Here is an 18952-nt window from a genome sequence, read left to right as displayed (position 1 = left end):
TAGGGACCGCCCCTGGGAAAGAGCGATGCTGGGGGCTCTGTCCAATCCGGTAGCCACACTGGGGAGATGTCCAGGAACGGCTCCTCCAGGTCATCTGGAGAACGAACAGCAAACGAATGCCCCTGTCTGCGGAGTATGATGTGGAAAGGATGGCCCCAACTGTAGGTAGCGCCCGCCTCTGTAGTAGCCTCCAGTAAGGGGCGGACAGCCCTACGCATGTAGAGAGTCAATCTGGAAACATCCGGCATGACGATAACCTCGGAACCATTGAAGGGAATGGCCCCCTTCTTCCAGGCTCCGTGCAATGTCCTCCTTTTGTTTGTAAAAGTGTACTCCGCATATGACATCCCGTGGGCAGTTACCATCTCTGGCCCAGGAGGCCGCCAGTCTATGCACCCTGTCCATTTCAATGGACATATCACGTGGTCTATCCAGGAGCTTGTTAAAGATATGTGTCAACGCGTCATATAGGCCTTCTGGAGGCACAGATTCCGATATGCCTCTCAGTTTTAAATTGTTCCGTCTCCCCCTTTTTTCCACATTATCCAAGTGTAAAGAAAAGTCTCGCATTTGGGTAGATTGAGTGTCCAAGGTTTGAGACTGGACCGAGATGTCCATGGAGTAAACAGAGTTCTGGCGTTCCCATGTCTCCACCCGTGCGGCCAATGAACCTGTGAGATAGCACCAATGGCCTTATCATGCCTCTCTTCCAGCCGGGAGAGGTGTAAATCCAGATCAGATTTGGTGGGCAACACCCGCACCATTTCCCACAATTCTGCCAGGGTCCGTTCCATAGAGGGGGGAGGACCCGGAGAAGGAACTGTCTGACGGTCCCCCGAAACCGCTGATGGAGTGAGAGGCCCCCTCAAAATGGCTAGCGTCCCCAGACTGAGCTGCATCCAGTCCACTGGGGGAGATTGCAATGGGGCGGAAAAAGCAAATGGCGCCGGAACCGCCCTGACTTGCAAGGCCATGCGGTCGGCGTCCTGTCTTGGCACAGACTGGGGCTGGAGGGGGGAAAATCATCCGCCAGGGGCGGAGGAGCCGACCCAGGCATGGCATCTGAGCCGACCTACCTCCGGAGTTGCCATGACGAGAGTGTGGACCTGGGAGCGGTAGTCGATACTCGCCAGCCCGGAGGAGCAGGAAGTCAGAGGAAGAATGGAGGAGCGCCGCGGAGATGATCCATCCTGCCTGGAGCGAAGGAACCTGCCGATGGACGAGGTGCCAGGAGTGGCTGAGAGGCTCTTGCGATGCCTCCCCTTCGTCATCATTCAACAGGACCGGGTAAGTGAGCCCTTTTGGGCGATTTTCTGTGTCAAGTCCGGAGCTTCAAGAAAATGCATCCTCACACCGCCATGTCAAAGCCACCCCCCCCCCCCATGCGACTTTTTGATCTCCTTTTATTGCATTTTTTGGGAAATAGTGATTCTGGTATGGTTTATTATTATTTGCTTTTACGGCGTTCACCGCGCGGGATAAATAACAAAACACTTTTGTAGTTCAGGCCGTTACGGACGCGGCGATACCAATTATGTATAGTTTATTTGTTTATTTCTTTATTTTTATTAATGATAAATGACTGATAAGGGAAAAAGGGGGATTTTTACTTTTGTTACTATTAAAACTTTTATTTTCTTATTTTTACACAACTTTTTTAAACTTTTTTACTTTGTCCCTCTAGTGCACTTAAGGGCAGGAGGCCCTGATCGCTATTCTCACGCTATAGGGAAAAAGGAAACAAAGCGCACATAGTGCATGAGCCTGTATTAGGTGAGAACAAAAGGAAAAAAGTGGTCAATTGTGCTGACCTGATGTTGTTATGCTCGGAGCATAACATCCCAAGGTGCGTGTCCAAGTTAGACTTAGGTAGAGACAGTTGCAGCCCAAATTCCGGTTTGAAGATTGGTAAAAATCCACTATGTAGATCCAGGAGATAGGGAGATAAAAAATGGAATATCCGAGGGCGCAGCTGTACTGGAAATGGCTTTTATTTGTACAACAACAACAATGTGTTTCAAGGCCGTACCGGCCTCTTCGTCAGGTTAGGTACAAGTGTTAGGTCTATTCATGATGACTGTGCATTTATAGCTGGCCTAGGAATCAGTACCGGGTTAAGTTACAGGTCAAAGTTCAAAGGTCAATTGTGTAAGCAAGGTACGGCAGTGAGGTATAAAAATTATTCATTTAGAAACAAAACAGTTTTTCATTCATATTAAAGGTATAGACAAAGATACAAAACAAGGATCGTAGGTTCAAAAATATGAATAAGCATTTTTTACAGAATGATAATATTATAAGAAAATATAAAAAAATAATAAAAAAAAATAATAATATTAAATAAAACAATGATTAAAAAACATTAATGAGAATATGTATAAAAGTATGTATAAAAAGATCATAGATGCATTTCAAGTGGAATGTCTCCGCAGTGTGTTTATTCGTTAGTTGTAGTATGAAGTTTTTTATTATTGTTTTGTATTTTCAATTTAAAACATCGTTTATTCCAAACTGTCAGTGGTGTGTATCATCGTCATGGTGATATGACGCTCCTAGTTATGAGTCATATTAGCAAAGTGCGGTAATGAAGTGTGTAAGTTGTTCCCTATCAGAGAGCAGAACCGTTTTACATTAATATTCAAAATTTGTGCAAAAAGATAGAATAAGCATATCATATATAATCATGGAAAAAGTGATTTAGAAATATATGTAGAAATATATACAAAAGCCTATTAGAGATGGAGCATCTTTGAAATGTGTATTTATTCAATGGGGGTGTTTATTTTTTGTTTATGTGTACTTCAAATGTTTGGTGCTTATATTTTAGAGTATCGTTCTTTCAGAGCTGTCAGTGGTGTGTATCGTTGTCATGGTGATGTGACGCTCCTGGGTATGAGTCATTCATGCAGAGAGTGCTGCTGCCGACTCAGAGAAGGGAGCCGTGCGGTTCGAGGAAGATTGATCGGAACAAGAATACACAGCAGCCACGGGTGAGAGAATTGCCTGTATTCTAGCGCACAAATGTTGGTATATTCGTTTGTGTATATATATATATAGGATGATTCCTATATATGTTGCTCTTAGGGTTGTAAAAACGGAGTTACATAATGGTCTCTGTTACTTCATTGAGACCTGTTGGTTTTAATGTCTTGAGTTTATACATCCAGAAGATTTCTCTTCTGCAAAGAATATTATAACGGTCTCTTTGGTTTTCCTTAATGTGATCGATCGGGGTGATGGTGAAGCAGTTAAAATCACTATCATGTGCTAGTGTGCAATGTCTGGATATACTGTGGAGTAAAAATTTCTTTTTGCAGTTGGATCTATGTTTGTTTAATCGACAATGTAAGGGTTGGATTGTTCTTCCCACGTACTGAACTCCACATTTACAGTTTATGAGATAAATCACGAATTTTGACTGACAGTTTAAGTTTTCATTGATGTTAAATACTTTTCCTGTTTGTTGAGACCGGAAAGTGTGTGTTTTATCAGTAATCGATTGACAGCACAGGCACCTAGTTGTTCCGCATTTAAAGCTGCCTATTTCAGATGATTGATTCTGTTGTTGTATTTTCCGTTTAGAATTGTCTTTTATTCCTGAGAGGTTCACTCTACTTGGGGCTAGGATGTTTTTAATAGTTCTCGCTCTTCTGAAAGTAGTTATAGCTTTTGCTGGTAGAATTTTCTGAAGAACGGGATCAGTTTGGAGTACATGCCAGTGTTTGTTGAGAATGTCTCCTATTCTTTTGTATGATGTATTGTATTGTGTAATGAAGTTAAAACCAAAGTTCATAGTTGTTTTGCTATGTTCTTGTGTGGTTATTTGGTCACTAGTAGATGGTTGTGGAAGACAGTCCTCCTGGTTGAGAATTTCAGTTTTTTTATAGGCATCAGTTAAAAGTGTGTTTGGATAGCCTTTCTCCTTAAAGCGTTTGTATAATATTCGACTCTGTTTCTTGAAATCTGTTTTAAGTGTACAGTTTTTTCTTATTCTCTTGTATTGGCTATAAGGGATGTTCTTGAGCCATTTTGGGTGGTGTCCACTATTAAAATTCAGGTAGCTATTAGTATCCACTTTTTTAAAATGGGTTCGTGTGATGAAATTATTCCCTGATGCAATTATTGATAAATCTAGAAAATCCATCTCTTTTTCTTGTATGTTGGATGTGAATGTGATACCCCAATTATTATCGTTAAGGGAGTGACAAAAATTTTTGGCACTTGTTTGGTCACCATTCCATATGATAAAGAGGTCGTCTATGTATCTTTTGTATAATAAAATGTGATCCATTGCCCAGGGGTGTTTCCAAATAAAATGATCTTCGAAAGCGCCCATAAAAATGTTGGCGTAGCTTGGTGCTACCCTAGTACCCATTGCCGTGCCCTTCACCTGGTGATATATAGTTTCGTCAAAGGAGAATACGTTGTTTTTAAGGATGAATTCCATACTTTTACAGAAAAAATGGATTTGAGGAGGTTGAAGGTCAATGTCCCTTTCCAGGGTGTTTCTAAGGTTTTTGAGACCTAGAGAGTGTTCAATGTTGCTGTACAGAGCACTTACATCTAGGGTGATGAGTAAATTGTTTTTAGAGGGTATCAGGCGGAGTTCACTAATAAGCTGAGTAGAGTCTTTTAGATAACTTGGTAAAGTTACTACATATTTTTGAAAGCACAGGTCTAGGTAGTGGGACAAGTGACAGGTGGGTGATTGCATTCCAGAAATAATTGGTCTGCCTGGGGGATTTTTGGGGTCTTTGTGGATTTTGGGTAGGTGATAGTAGAATGGTAGATTGATATTTTTAGGTGTGAGGTAGTTCTTTTCATTTTTGTTTAGGATTTTATCTGTGAATGCTTGGTCTATCAACACTTTTAGACGTTTAGTAATGTCTTCAATGGGGTTAAAGTCAAGGTTGTTATAATAATTAGTGTCAGATAGGATTTTTAGTGCTTCAGAATAATAGTCAAGTGTGTTCTGGATCACTGTCCCTCCACCTTTGTCAGCAGATCTTATTACAATTAAATTGTTTTCTTTGAGGTTTTTCAGGGCTCGTTTTTCATTCGAGGTGAGGTTATTTTTATACGGAAATTTGTGTTGTTCGAGATTTTCCAAATCTCTACAAACTAAGTGATGAAAGGTGTTGATGAAATTACCCTGGTTGGCTATGGGATAAAATTTCGATGGGGGTTTTAGATTAGTATGTTTAAAAATTACCGGTGTTTCATTCTGTGAATCCACCTCAATAACTGTGTCGACGTTATTTTTGGTGTTATCAGCTTTATGGGTTGTCAGTTGGAAGTGTCTTTGGAGAGTGAGCTTTCTAGTGAAACGGTGTAGGTCAATAAATAAATTAAAACCATTTGTTCCAGTGGTTGGACAGAAAGAGAGGCCTTTGTTAAGAAGAGATATTTCTGTTGTATTTAAAATGTGGTCAGAGAGGTTAAAAATGGACATATATGGTATCGGGGAAGTTAGTGGTATTCTCTTTTTCTTTTTGCCTCCCCGGGTTCCTCTATAACGTTTTTTCGTTTTTTTGGGCGGAAAAAATAGTTTATGGTCAATTGTAGGGGATTGGAGACTGGGGTAATTTCTAAAAAAGAGGAAGAAGCATTTCCTAATGAAGCAATATTTTCTACATCAGAGGAAGAGGCTGTTTCCTCTGGAATTGCGGTACATATAGCAGGGGTTAGAAATGGAACGGACATAGTGGAACCAACTTTTGTATTATCAATCGTGGTCATGGTACTTGGGGATAAAGGTAGATCCAGAACAAATGCTCGTTCATTGACAAGTGTACTATTATCGGATGGAATGGTGACCAAACAAGTGCCAAAAATTTTTGTCACTCCCTTAACGATAATAATTGGGGTATCACATTCACATCCAACATACAAGAAAAAGAGATAGATTTTCTAGATTTATCAATAATTGCATCAGGGAATAATTTCATCACACGAACCCATTTTAAAAAAGTGGATACTAATAGCTACCTGAATTTTAATAGTGGACACCATCCAAAATGGCTCAAGAACATCCCTTATAGCCAATACAAGAGAATAAGAAAAAACTGTACACTTAAAACAGATTTCAAGAAACAGAGTCGAATATTATACAAACGCTTTAAGGAGAAAGGCTATCCAAACACACTTTTAACTGATGCCTATAAAAAAACTGAAATTCTCAACCAGGAGGACTGTCTTCCACAACCATCTACTAGTGACCAAATAACCACACAAGAACATAGCAAAACAACTATGAACTTTGGTTTTAACTTCATTACACAATACAATACATCATACAAAAGAATAGGAGACATTCTCAACAAACACTGGCATGTACTCCAAACTGATCCCTTTCTTCAGAAAATTCTACCAGCAAAAGCTATAACTACTTTCAGAAGAGCGAGAACTATTAAAAACATCCTAGCCCCAAGTAGAGTGAACCTCTCAGGAATAAAAGACAATTCTAAACGGAAAATACAACAACAGAATCAATCATCTGAAATAGGCAGCTTTAAATGCGGAACAACTAGGTGCCTGTGCTGTCAATCGATTACTGATAAAACACACACTTTCCGGTCTCAACAAACAGGAAAAGTATTTAACATCAATGAAAACTTAAACTGTCAGTCAAAATTCGTGATTTATCTCATAAACTGTAAATGTGGAGTTCAGTACGTGGGAAGAACAATCCAACCCTTACATTGTCGATTAAACAAACATAGATCCAACTGCAAAAAGAAATTTTTACTCCACAGTATATCCAGACATTGCACACTAGCACATGATAGTGATTTTAACTGCTTCACCATCACCCCGATCGATCACATTAAGGAAAACCAAAGAGACCGTTATAATATTCTTTGCAGAAGAGAAATCTTCTGGATGTATAAACTCAAGACATTAAAACCAACAGGTCTCAATGAAGTAACAGAGACCATTATGTAACTCCGTTTTTACAACCCTAAGAGCAACATATATAGGAATCATCCTATATATATATATATACACAAACGAATATACCAACATTTGTGCGCTAGAATACAGGCAATTCTCTCACCCGTGGCTGCTGTGTATTCTTGTTCCGATCAATCTTCCTCGAACCGCACGGCTCCCTTCTCTGAGTCGGCAGCAGCACTCTCTGCATGAATGACTCATACCCAGGAGCGTCACATCACCATGACAACGATACACACCACTGACAGCTCTGAAAGAACGATACTCTAAAATATAAGCACCAAACATTTGAAGTACACATAAACAAAAAATAAACACCCCCATTGAATAAATACACATTTCAAAGATGCTCCATCTCTAATAGGCTTTTGTATATATTTCTATATATATTTCTAAATCACTTTTTCCATGATTATATATGATATGCTTATTCTATCTTTTTGCACAAATTTTGAATATTAATGTAAAACGGTTCTGCTCTCTGATAGGGAACAACTTACACACTTCATTACCGCACTTTGCTAATATGACTCATAACTAGGAGCGTCATATCACCATGACGATGATACACACCACTGACAGTTTGGAATAAACGATGTTTTAAATTGAAAATACAAAACAATAATAAAAAACTTCATACTACAACTAACGAATAAACACACTGCGGAGACATTCCACTTGAAATGCATCTATGATCTTTTTATACATACTTTTATACATATTGTCATTAATGTTTTTTAATCATTGTTTTATTTAATATTATTATTTTTTTTATTATTTTTTTATATTTTTTTATATTATTATCATTCTGTAAAAAATGCTTATTCATATTTTTGAACCTACGATCCTTGTTTTGTATCTTTGTCTATACCTTTAATATGAATGAAAAACTGTTTTGTTTCTAAATGAATAATTTTTATACCTCACTGCCGTACCTTGCTTACACAATTGACCTTTGAACTTTGACCTGTAACTTAACCCGGTACTGATTCCTAGGCCAGCTATAAATGCACAGTCATCATGAATAGACCTAACACTTGTACCTAACCTGACGAAGAGGCCGGTACGGCCTTGAAACACATTGTTGTTGTTGTACAAATAAAAGCCATTTCCAGTACAGCTGCGCCCTCGGATATTCCATTTTTTATCTCCCTATCTCCTGATCGCTATTCTAATACACTGCACTACATGCGTAGTGCAGTGTATTAGATCTGTCAGCTACTCACTGATGTAACAACTATGGCCACGGCCCGTCGTTCTCACTTACCCCTCGACTGCCGTGGCCATGGACATCTGAGTTCCTTGCAGCGTCATCCTCCTGTGAAGCACCGGAACTTACTTCCTGGTTTCGAGACTGTCTCCCGGAGGGCGCGCGCGTGCACGGTCTTAAAGGGCCAGTGCACACATATTGCAGGAAGTCTGCAATCTAGCCCAGAGGGCTACTGGGCTATAAAAAGGGCCCTGCCATCTTGTTCTTTGCCTGAGCATTGTTCGTTACCCAAAGTTTGTCTTGCTAATGGTCCCCTAGTGTCTTCCAGTTTTCCTAGTGTTCCCTGTTCCTGTATCCGGTTTCCCGTGCTATCCAGTTCTAGTGCCATGCTGAGCTGTTGTCGTGTTGTGCTGCATTCCACGCCTGTTCTGCTACGTCATGCCTGACGTCTACATGCCGCCTGGTCCCAGCAAAGCCTGCCTTGCTACTGTCCAACTTGCCACAGGTACCCTCTCTGGACTATAGACTGTGCTATACCTGTTTGGCCAGCTGCCATCCCGCTACGCGGTACAGCCCAGTGGGTCCACACCCCGCATCGTAACAGTACGCTCAGGCCATGGACTCCGCTGGTCAATTCAAGGGCATGTCACCCTCCCAAGCCATGCAGGCGGACCTGCAGGATCTCCGAGCAAGACAAGATCAACTTCTTGTGGCAGTGGACTCCATGGCACAGCAGCTAGGGTCACTAGCTGCTTCCCTTCCTGCCTCTATGCAAGCACCTCAGATCGACCATCCTGCTACACCTCCTGGAAGTTACGGCTCGGATCCTCGGTTCTCGCTGCCATTACCTTCTCGGTTCTATGGAGACGCCAGTACGTGTCAGGGGTTTCTGCTATATCCATTTTACCCTGCACGCCCGAGCATTTCCGTCGGACGGAACAAAGCTGGCCTTCATCGTATCTCTACTCGCCGGCAAGGCCCTGGCATGGGCAAACCCTATACGGGAACGTCAGGGACCCAAGACTTCCAGGGGTTCGTGCGGTTGTTTCGGACTGTTTTCGAGGAGGCAGGATGAGTCTCATCGGCAGCCACTGTTATCTTTAACCTTCGCAAGGAGGACACCTCCGTGGGCGAATACACCATCCAGTTACGGACCCTGGCAGGAGAACTATCCTGGAACAATGAGGCCTTGGTGGCATCCTTTTGGCATGGTTTATCGTCTTCCTAGACTGGCGCCCAACTTCCAGCAACCCCTTTTGCCTCCTTCTATAGCTTTGCCCGAGGTTCCCATGCAAGTGGATCGGCTAAAATTGTCCGTCCAGGAGAAACAGCGCAGGCGCACCGCTGGACTCTGTTTATATTGCGGCCTCGCTGGACATGTCATGCGTCTGTGTCCTCAGAAGCCAAAAAACCCCAGTACCTAGGTTTGGTTGGAGAGACAACCCTGGGCACCACTGCATTTAATCGAGAACTCTCCTCCAAACTGTTCATTCCCGTAACCATCATTGCTGGCAAGAGGCCTCATCTGGTCTCTGCCTACCTGGACTCATCAATTTCATCTGCCAAGACCTTGTGGATCTTCTTCAGTTGCCTACTGTCCTGCTGGAAAGGCCGTTGATCTTTGCCTGTGTAGATGGACTGCCATTACCTGACAAAGTTGTGTCTGTGACCAAGCCATTAAGACTTCAAGTGGGAGCTCTTCATTCTGAGCTCATCTCCCTGTATAACGGTGCTCACCGATTTGTTTGTGGATCCCCTGTGTCTTCTGGGAGATGGTGCTTGTAACCCAGGGCAACGCTTGGCACAGCAGGTTTAGAGGCAGTCAGATGAATAGGCCAGAAGTCAGGACAAGCAGCAGACGTCGTTACAGGTATGGATAGCAATAGTTCAAGGCAGGCGGCAGGCAAGGATAGTACAAGTTCAGGCAGAGGTCACAACGGGAAATCCAGACAAAGGCAGAAGGCAAGGTAACAGGGAAAACTGGGTACAGGGAAGCTCACAGGGATAACTTGGTTGAACAAGCAAGGATCTGAGGGAGGAGGATCCTTAAATAGGAAGTCTTAGGATTTTGGCACACGCCGGCCCTTTAAGAAGGGAAGAGTCAGTGCGTGCGCCCTCTAGTGGCTGCAGCCCCACATCGTGTATGATAGCCGTGGAGGGAGGTGAGAGATGCAGTTACCTGATGACGCCCAGAGCCTGCAGAGCGTCCGGATCGGGTGAGTGGAGCTCGGGACGAGCATGAGGGAATTTAGGGTACAGGAACCAGAGCAGAGGCTGTAGAAGCAGCAGGGAACGTTGTGGCAGCCGTTAAACCCTGTTTGTTCTATCCAAGGCCATCAACCCCGTGCTGTTGGGTTTGCCTTGGCTACGTTTGCACCCCTCAGTCCTGGATTGGAACTCTGGAGATGTTCTCCAGTGGGGCCCGAAGTGTCTCGACCGCTGTCTGGGTCATATCCAGCCACCGCAGCCTCCTCCGCTTCAGTCATTGGCAGGGTTGCCTTTTTGTTTCTCTATGTTCTCCAATGTCTTCGATAAGAAGGAAGCTGAGACCTTGCCGCCACTTCGAGCATATGATTGTCTGATCTACTTGGTTCCTGAGTAGTCTCCTCCTTGCGGTAGAGTGTACCCTCTCTCCTTGCCAGAGACCCAGTCTATGTCGGCCTACATTAAAGAGAATCTGGAAAAGGCCTTCATTCGTAAATCCTCATACCCGGCCAGAGCTGGGTTCTTCTTTGTCAAGTAGGAAGATGGATCCCTACGACCTTGCATTGACTACCGAGGCCTCAACCAGATCACGGTGAAGAACAGGTACCCACTGCCTTTGATTTCTGGACTGTTTGATCGCATACAGAGGCAAATTTTTTTTTCAAAACTGGACATGCGGGGGGCCTACAATCTGATCAGAATTCGTCAAGGTGACGACTGGAAGACTGCTTTTAATACTCGTGATGGGCACTATGAATACCTAGTTATGCCCTTCGGCCTGTGTAACGCCCCTGCGGTGTTTCAAGAATTTGTCAATGACATTTTTCGTGATCTCCTTTATGTTTCTGTTGTGGTGTATCTCGATGACATTTTGATTTTTTCCCCAGATTCAGTAACTCATCAGAGTCATGTTGCTTCGTTTAAGAGAGAAGCATCTTTATGCCAAGCTGGAGAAGTGTGTGTGTTTGAAAAACAAAGTTTCTTCCCTTCCTGGGCTATATCATCTCCGATCAGGGTCTCAAGATGGACCCTGAGAAGGTAAAGGCTGTCCTGGAGTTGTCACGCCCCCAAGGCTTAAGGGCCATACAACGCTTCCTGGGATTCGCTATCTTCTACTGGCTGTTCATTCCCAACTTCTCATCTTTGACAGCTCCCATCTCCACCTTCACTAGAAAGGGTATGAATGCCAAAGTGTGGACTCCGGAGGCAGAAGCCGCATTTCAATTTTTTTAAAAAAGCCTTCACGTCAGCCTCTATTCTTCACCACCCTGATATATCCCTACAGTTTTCTTTAGAGGTGGATGCTTCCTCTGTTGGTGCTAGTGCACTGTTGTTCCAGAAAGGTTCGAAGGGCAAAACTGTAGTATGTAGCTACTATTCCAAGTTGTTTTCTTCCGCAGAGCGCAACTACTCGATTGGGGAACTGGAGTTACTGGCCATCAAGCTGGCTTTGCAGGAGTGGAGACACCTACTGGAGGGCGCAGTCCATCCTATCCTGGTCTTCACGGATCACAAGAACTTGACCTACCTACAGACGGCCCAGCGGTTGAATCCTCGTCAAGCCAGGTGTTCGTTGTTCTTTGCTCGGTTCGAACTCCACTACCGACCTGCCGACAAGAATGTGACGACCGATGCCTTGTCTAGGTCATTTGAGACTGAGGACACTGTGGATTCCCCACAGAATATTATTGACCCTTCCTGCATCTTCTCTGTGAACCCGCTGCAAGTTAGAGACATTCCTCCGGGAAGGACTTTTGTGCGTCTGGCAGACAGAGCAAGAATCCTTCACTGGGGTCACAGTTCCAAGCTGGCAGGTCAAGCGGGTGCTCGTAAGACCCAAGATCTAATTGCCCGCCAGTTCTGGTGGCCCACGCTGACAAAAGACATCATGGACTTTTTCTCCTCATGTACGGTATGCGCAGCAAATAAACTCTCACTCTGCTAACTCCAGACCTGCTGGCCTGCTCCAACCACTGCCTGTGCCCGTTGCTCACTGGCAGCATGTCGCAATGGACTTTGCCACGGATCGCCCTCCTTCTGCGGGTTGCAGTGTGATCTGGGTGGTGGTGGATAGATTTTCTAAGATGGCTCATTTAGTTCCTTTGACCGGTCTGCCTTCTGCTGCACGATTGACCGACCTCTTCATTCAACACATCTTCCGTCTGCACGGCTTGCCCCTGCATATTGTCTTGGACCGAGGGGTCCAGTTCACCTTGAAGTTTTGGAGAGCACTCTGCGGTCTCCTCTATGTAAAGTTGGACTTCTCTTTGGCCTATCAGCCCCAATCCAATGGTCAAGTCGAGAGGGTTAACCAGATTATGGAGAACTATCTGCGCCACTTTCTTTCCAGGCGGCATGATGACAGGGTACAGCTGCTCCCGTGGGCAGAGTTCTCCTATAATAACCACAATAGTGAGTCCACCACTTCCAGTCCATTCTTCATCGTCTACGGCCAACATTCTCGTATACCTCTTCCTGTCTCTACTATGTCCCAGGTGCCTGCAGCTGACGCTACCTTCAGGGACTTTCTGCAAATATGGCAACTGACCCGATCTTCTATCCTGCTGGCGGTGGACCGCATGAAGAGAAAGGCAGATACTAGAAGACGGGCTCCTCCTCAGTTTCTTCCAGGTACAAAGGTCTGGTTGTCTTCAAGGAATATCCTGCTGAGGGTGCCGTCCTGCAAATTTGCGCCTAGGTTCCTCGGACCCTTCGAAATGCTGCTACAGATCAACCCGGTGTCTTACAAGCTACGGCTGTCTCCTACCCTCAAGATCCCCAACTCCTTCCATGTCTCCTTGCTGAAACCTGCGGTCCTGAACCGCTACTCCAGGAGTCCTAGTTCCGCAGTGGTCCCTGGCGGCACATCCGGGACTTTCGAAGTAAGGGAGATTCTGGCCACCAAGAGGGTGGGAGGAAGGACGTTTTATTTAGTGGATTGGAGGGGGTTCGGTCCAGAAGAGAGGTCTTGGGAGCCAGAGGAGAACATCGATACTCCTGTCCTCATGAGGAAGTTTCTCTCCTGCTCTGGTCCCAAGAAGAGGGGGCGTAAGAAGGGGGATACTGTAACGTCTATGGACACGGCCCGTCGTTCTGACTTACCCCTCGACAGCCGTGGCCATGGACATCTGAGTTCCTTGCAGCGTCATCCTCCTGTGAGGCGCCGTCATTCACTTCCTGGTTTCGAGACTGTCTCCCGGAGGGCGCGCGCACTCGCGCGTGCGCGGTCTTAAAGGGCCAGTGCGCGCATATTGCAGGAAGTCTGCAATCTAGCCCTGAGGGCTACTGGGCTATAAAAAGGGCCCTGCCCTCTTGTTCTTTGCCCGAGCGTTGTTCGTTACCCAAAGTTTGTCTTGCTAATGGTCCCTTAGTGTCTTCCAGTCTTCCTAGTGTTCCCTTCCTGTATCCTGTTTCCCGTGCTATCCAGTTCTAGTGCCGTGCTGAGCTGTTGTCATGTTGTGCTGCATTCCACGCCTGTTCTGCTACGCCACGCCTTACGTCTACCTGCTGCCTGGTCCCAGCCAAGCCTGCCTTGCTACTGTCCAAGTTGCCACAGGTACCCTCTCTGGACTATAGACTCTGTGCTATACCTGTTTGGCCAGTTGCCATCCCGCTACGCGGTATGGCCCAGTGGGTCCACACCCCGTATCGTGGCAACTGACAGCAAGCATAGTGGGTCCTGACTTAGTCAGGACCCTCTTGGCTTCTGTAGTTGCCATAGCCACCATCGCCGGCCGCTATCGCAATAGCGGGACAACGATGGTAGCTTAACCCCTAAGAAACCGCGATCGCTATTGAACGCGGCTTCCAAGGGGTTAATCAGCGGGGACACAGCGATCGGTCCCTGCTGAAGGAGCTGCGGCAACTGCTGTACGACACAGCAGCTGTCACAGGTCCTTTATGTGTCGGGAAGACGGCTTAAGTGGCCGTTTCTCCCGCGACGTACTATTCAGGTGCTGAGCGTGAACAATGCACTTAGCACGACGGAATAGTACGTCGCTGAGGGCGAAGGGGTTAAAACAAGTCCAGTCTTACCTGAAAACTCTACTCCTAGAGGTGGCTGATAGAAAGAGACAGTTTGTCAAACAGAGATTTTACGTGGAGGGGTAGCGGGTTGGTCACATGCTATCTATGATCTCTAGGGCCCAGCACGGTTCCGCACACATAAGTGCTTTGAAAGACAATTTGGGTAGCTTGATCTCTGATGTCCCGGGTATTCTGGAGATATTGCAGTCCTTCTATACTTCTTTATATTCCTCCAAGGTAACTCCTACTACTGCAGATATCACGAGCTTCTTGGATAATGCTCGGCTGCCTAAATTAACAGGGGATGCCAGAGACCAATTAGATGCCCCTCTTAGCCTTGAGGAATTTCAGGAGGCTGTGCGAGGTATGGCTAATGAGAAAGCCCCGGGAGTAGACGGCTTACCCACATAGGTATATAAAAGTTATAGGGAGGTACTGTTATCCTGACTTCTAGAGGTGCTCTAAGAGTCTCTAGCGCTGGGATTTCTACCGGCATCTATGCAGGAAGCCACTATTGTAGTATTACCCAAGGGGGGTAAGGACCCATCGCTCCCGGAGTCATATCACCCTATCTCCTTCCTGTCTACAGATGTTAAAATCCTTGCGAAGGCTCTAGCCAATAGGTTAAATAAGGTTATTACTTCTATTATACACCCTGATCAAACCGGATTTATGCCTGGGAAAGCAACGTCTGTAAATATCCGACGGCTGTTTCTTAGCTTACGGATCCCGCCGGATAATGATGGTAATAGGGCCATCCTCTCGCTTGATGCTGCTAAGGCATTCAACAGTGTTGAATGGCCATATTTATGACACACCCTTGCTAGTCTGGGGATAGGTCTGGTTTTCATCTCCTGGGTCAAAGTTTTATATTCGAGTCCCAAGGCCAGAATTAGAGTGAATGGGAGCTTATCGGAGAGGTTTCAACTTTATAGGGGTACGCGACAGAGGTGTCCACTTTTGCCCCTTCTGTTTGCCATTGCTATTGAACCCCTGGCTGCTGCGGTTATACTTTCCTCCACGATTAAAGGGTTTACATATGGTAGCTACGAAAACAAAATCGCAGATGATGCGTTTCTCTTTTTGGGAGATACTGGTCCCTCCCTGATGGCAGCTGTGACTCTGGTTGATGAGTTTGGACGCCTCTCCAGTCTCACTATTACCTGGCAAAAGTCGACTTTGCTCCCGAGTGATCCCTTACCCGAGCCTCTGGCGAGAACGGTGACTTTGGTCCAATGTGTTGAGCATATACCGGGCAACTGTCTGATTTTGAAGATCTTAACCGGACTCCTTTACGACAGAAGTTTAAATGTAAGATCGGTGCGTGGTGTAAGCTGTCTCTTTCTGCCGTGGGTCGGGTGAACCTTATAAAAATGATATTGATGCCACAATTGCTCTACCTATTGCACAGTGCACCGGTGTGGATCCCACTCAATAGGTTTCACAGAATAAATGCCCTTTTCTGAGATCTTATATGGCGTAGGGACCACCCTAGACTGCGGTTAGAAATTTTGCAGAGGCCCAAAGATTCAGGGGGTCTTGCCCGCCCTAACCCCTCGACATATTTTCTGGCTGAGCAGTGTCAACACTTCAAGGGGTGGGGTGCACGCATAAGAGAGGAGGCTTCTGAATTAATACTGCAATACCATTTGAAATCCCCTTTTCCCCTCATGGTTTGAGAAACAGGACATGCTGATCTAATGCCTAACTGATGCAACATTTTTTACACACTTATTTTCAACATTTCATGCATTGAACGCCTGTTCTGGTGAGTGCTAGGGGGTTGCAATTTGTTAGCCACTTATCATGGTGGTTCCCCCCTTCCAGTGATTCTTACATGGCATTCTATATGCGATTTTTAAATGTTTTTAACCTCATAGTTACATAGTTAGTACGGCTGAAAAAAGACACATGTCCATCAAGTTCAACCAAGGGACGGGAAAAGGGAAGGAAAAAATTTCTACACATAGGAGCTAATACTTTTTCGTTCTAGGAAATTATCTAACCCTTTTTTAAAGCCATCTACTGTCCCTGCTGTGACCAGCTCCTGCTGTAGGCTATTCCATAGAGTCACAGTTCTCACAGTAAAGAAGGCTTGTCGCCTCTGCAGGTTGAACCTTTTTTTCTCCAGATGGAGGGAGTGCCCCCTTGTTTTTTGAGGGGGTTTTACATGGAACAGGATTTCACCATACTTTTTGTATGTGCCATTAATATATTTATATAAATTAATCATGTCCCCCCTTAGTCGTCTTTTTTCAAGGCTAAATAGGTTTAATTCTTTTAATCTTTCCTCATAACTTAAATTCTCCATGCCCCTAACTAGCTTCGTTGCTCTTCTTTGTATTTTTTCCAACTCCAGGGCATCCTTTCTATGAACTAGAGCCCAGAACTGAACTGCATATTCTAGATGAGGCCTCACTAATGCTTTGTAAAGTGGCAATATTACATCCCTGTCCCGCGAGTCCATGCCTCTTTTAATACACGACAATATCCTGCTGGCCTTTGAAGCAGCTGATTGACACTGCATGCTGTTATTTAGTTTATGATTTACAAGTACACCCAGATCCTTGTCAACAAGTGAATCCGCAAGTGTAGCTCCCCCTAGGACATATGATGCATGCAGGTTGTTGGTACCCAGATGCATAACTTTACATTTATCTACATTAAACTTCATCTGCCAAGTGGATGCCCAAACACTTAGTTTGTTTAAATCTGCTTGCAATTCACGAACATCTTCCATAGACTGAACTATATTACATAGCTTGGTGTCATCTGCAAAAATAGAAATAGTGCTATTAATCCCATCCTCTATATCATTAATAAATAAGTTGAATAATTGTGGTCCCAGCACTGAACCCTGGGGTACACCACTTATTACCGGGGACCATTCAGAGTAGGAATCATTGACCACAACTCTCTGGATACGGTCCTTGAGCCAATTCTCAATCCAATTACAAACTATATTTTCTAAACCTATAGTCCTTAATTTACCCATTAGGCGTCTATGGGGGACAGTGTCATATGCCTTTGCAAAGTCCAAAAACACTAAATCCACAGTGGCCCCTCTGTCTAGGCTTCTGCTCACTTCTTCATAAAAACAGATTAGGTTAGTTTGACAACTTCTGTCCTTAGTAAAACCGTGCTGGCTGTCACTTATAATACTATTTTTTGTCACATAATCCTGTATATAGTCCCTCAATAGCCCCTCAAACATTTTCCCCACGATGGAAATTAAGCTTACTGGTCTATAATTACCCGGGGAAGACCTAGAGCCCTTTTTGAAAATAGGCACCACATTTGCCCTGCGCCAGTCCCTTGGCACTATTCCAGTCACTAGAGATTCTCTGAATATTATGAAAAGGGGGACAGAAATAACTGAACTAAGCTCTTTAAGAATTCTAGGGTGTAACCCATCTGGTCCCGGGGCCTTGTGCACATTTATTTTATTTAATTTATCTTGGACCATATCTACATTCATCCAATTCAGTATATCAACTGATATATTAACAGCACTGGCACCGGCTACATCAGCTGCTCTTTCTTCAGTTGTATATACAGAGCTAAAGAACCCATTTAGTAACTCTGCCTTCTCTTGATCCCGTGACCAACTCCCCATTACCATTATCTAGGGGTCCTACATGTTCAGACCTTGGCTCTTTAGCATTTATATACTTGAAGAATTTTTTGGGATTTGTTTTACTATACTTGGCCACCTGCCTTTCATTTTGTATTTTTGCTAATTTTATTAAATTTTTACAGATTTTATTAAGCTCTTTATATTTTACAAAGGCTGCAGATGTACCCTCAGATTTGTATTTTTTAAATGACCTTTTTTTGTCATGTATTGCCCCTTTCACAGAAGGTGTAAGCCATGTGGGATTTAACTTTAGTCGTTTATACTTGTTACCTATAGGAATAAATTTTGCACTATAATAACCCAAAGTAAATTTGAAAATCTCCCATTTATCATTTGTCCCATTATTTGACATTAGTTCTTCCCAGTCTATATCCTGAATTGCAGCCTTCATCCTGGGGAAATTGGCTTTCTTAAAATTAAATGTTTTTGCCCTCCCAGCCTGCGTTTGTGTTTTACAGTATAGGTAAAATGTAACTATATTGTGATCACTGTTACCGAGGTTTTCACGAACATTGACGTTCCCAACAAGCTTTGCATTATTAGAAATGACCAGATCCAACAGAGCTTCACCTCTAGTTGGGTCTTCCACAAACTGGCCCATAAAATTTTCCTGCAACAGGTTGAGGAAATGTCTCCCCTTTGCAGTTGAAGCCGAACCATGACACCAATTAATATCCCGGAAATTAAAATCTCCCATTATCACTACAGTACCCGCCTGTGCAGCCCGCTCCATCTGTTTATATAGCTGACCTTCCATCTCCTCAGTTATATTGGGGGGTCTATAGATTTTTTTTTTCCTTTTTTTTTTCCTTTTCTTACTTTTAATATCTCATTATATTTTATGATTTTTGATTTCGGAGAAACATCTGTCCAGATGATTATGGTGAAAATTATAACCATGAAAACTATACCTGAAACTT

Source organism: Rhinoderma darwinii, chromosome 1 (genome assembly GCF_050947455.1).
Source record: "Rhinoderma darwinii isolate aRhiDar2 chromosome 1, aRhiDar2.hap1, whole genome shotgun sequence".
Taxonomy (NCBI): Eukaryota; Metazoa; Chordata; class Amphibia; order Anura; family Rhinodermatidae; genus Rhinoderma; species Rhinoderma darwinii.
Note: the sequence above shows the minus strand (reverse complement) of the source record.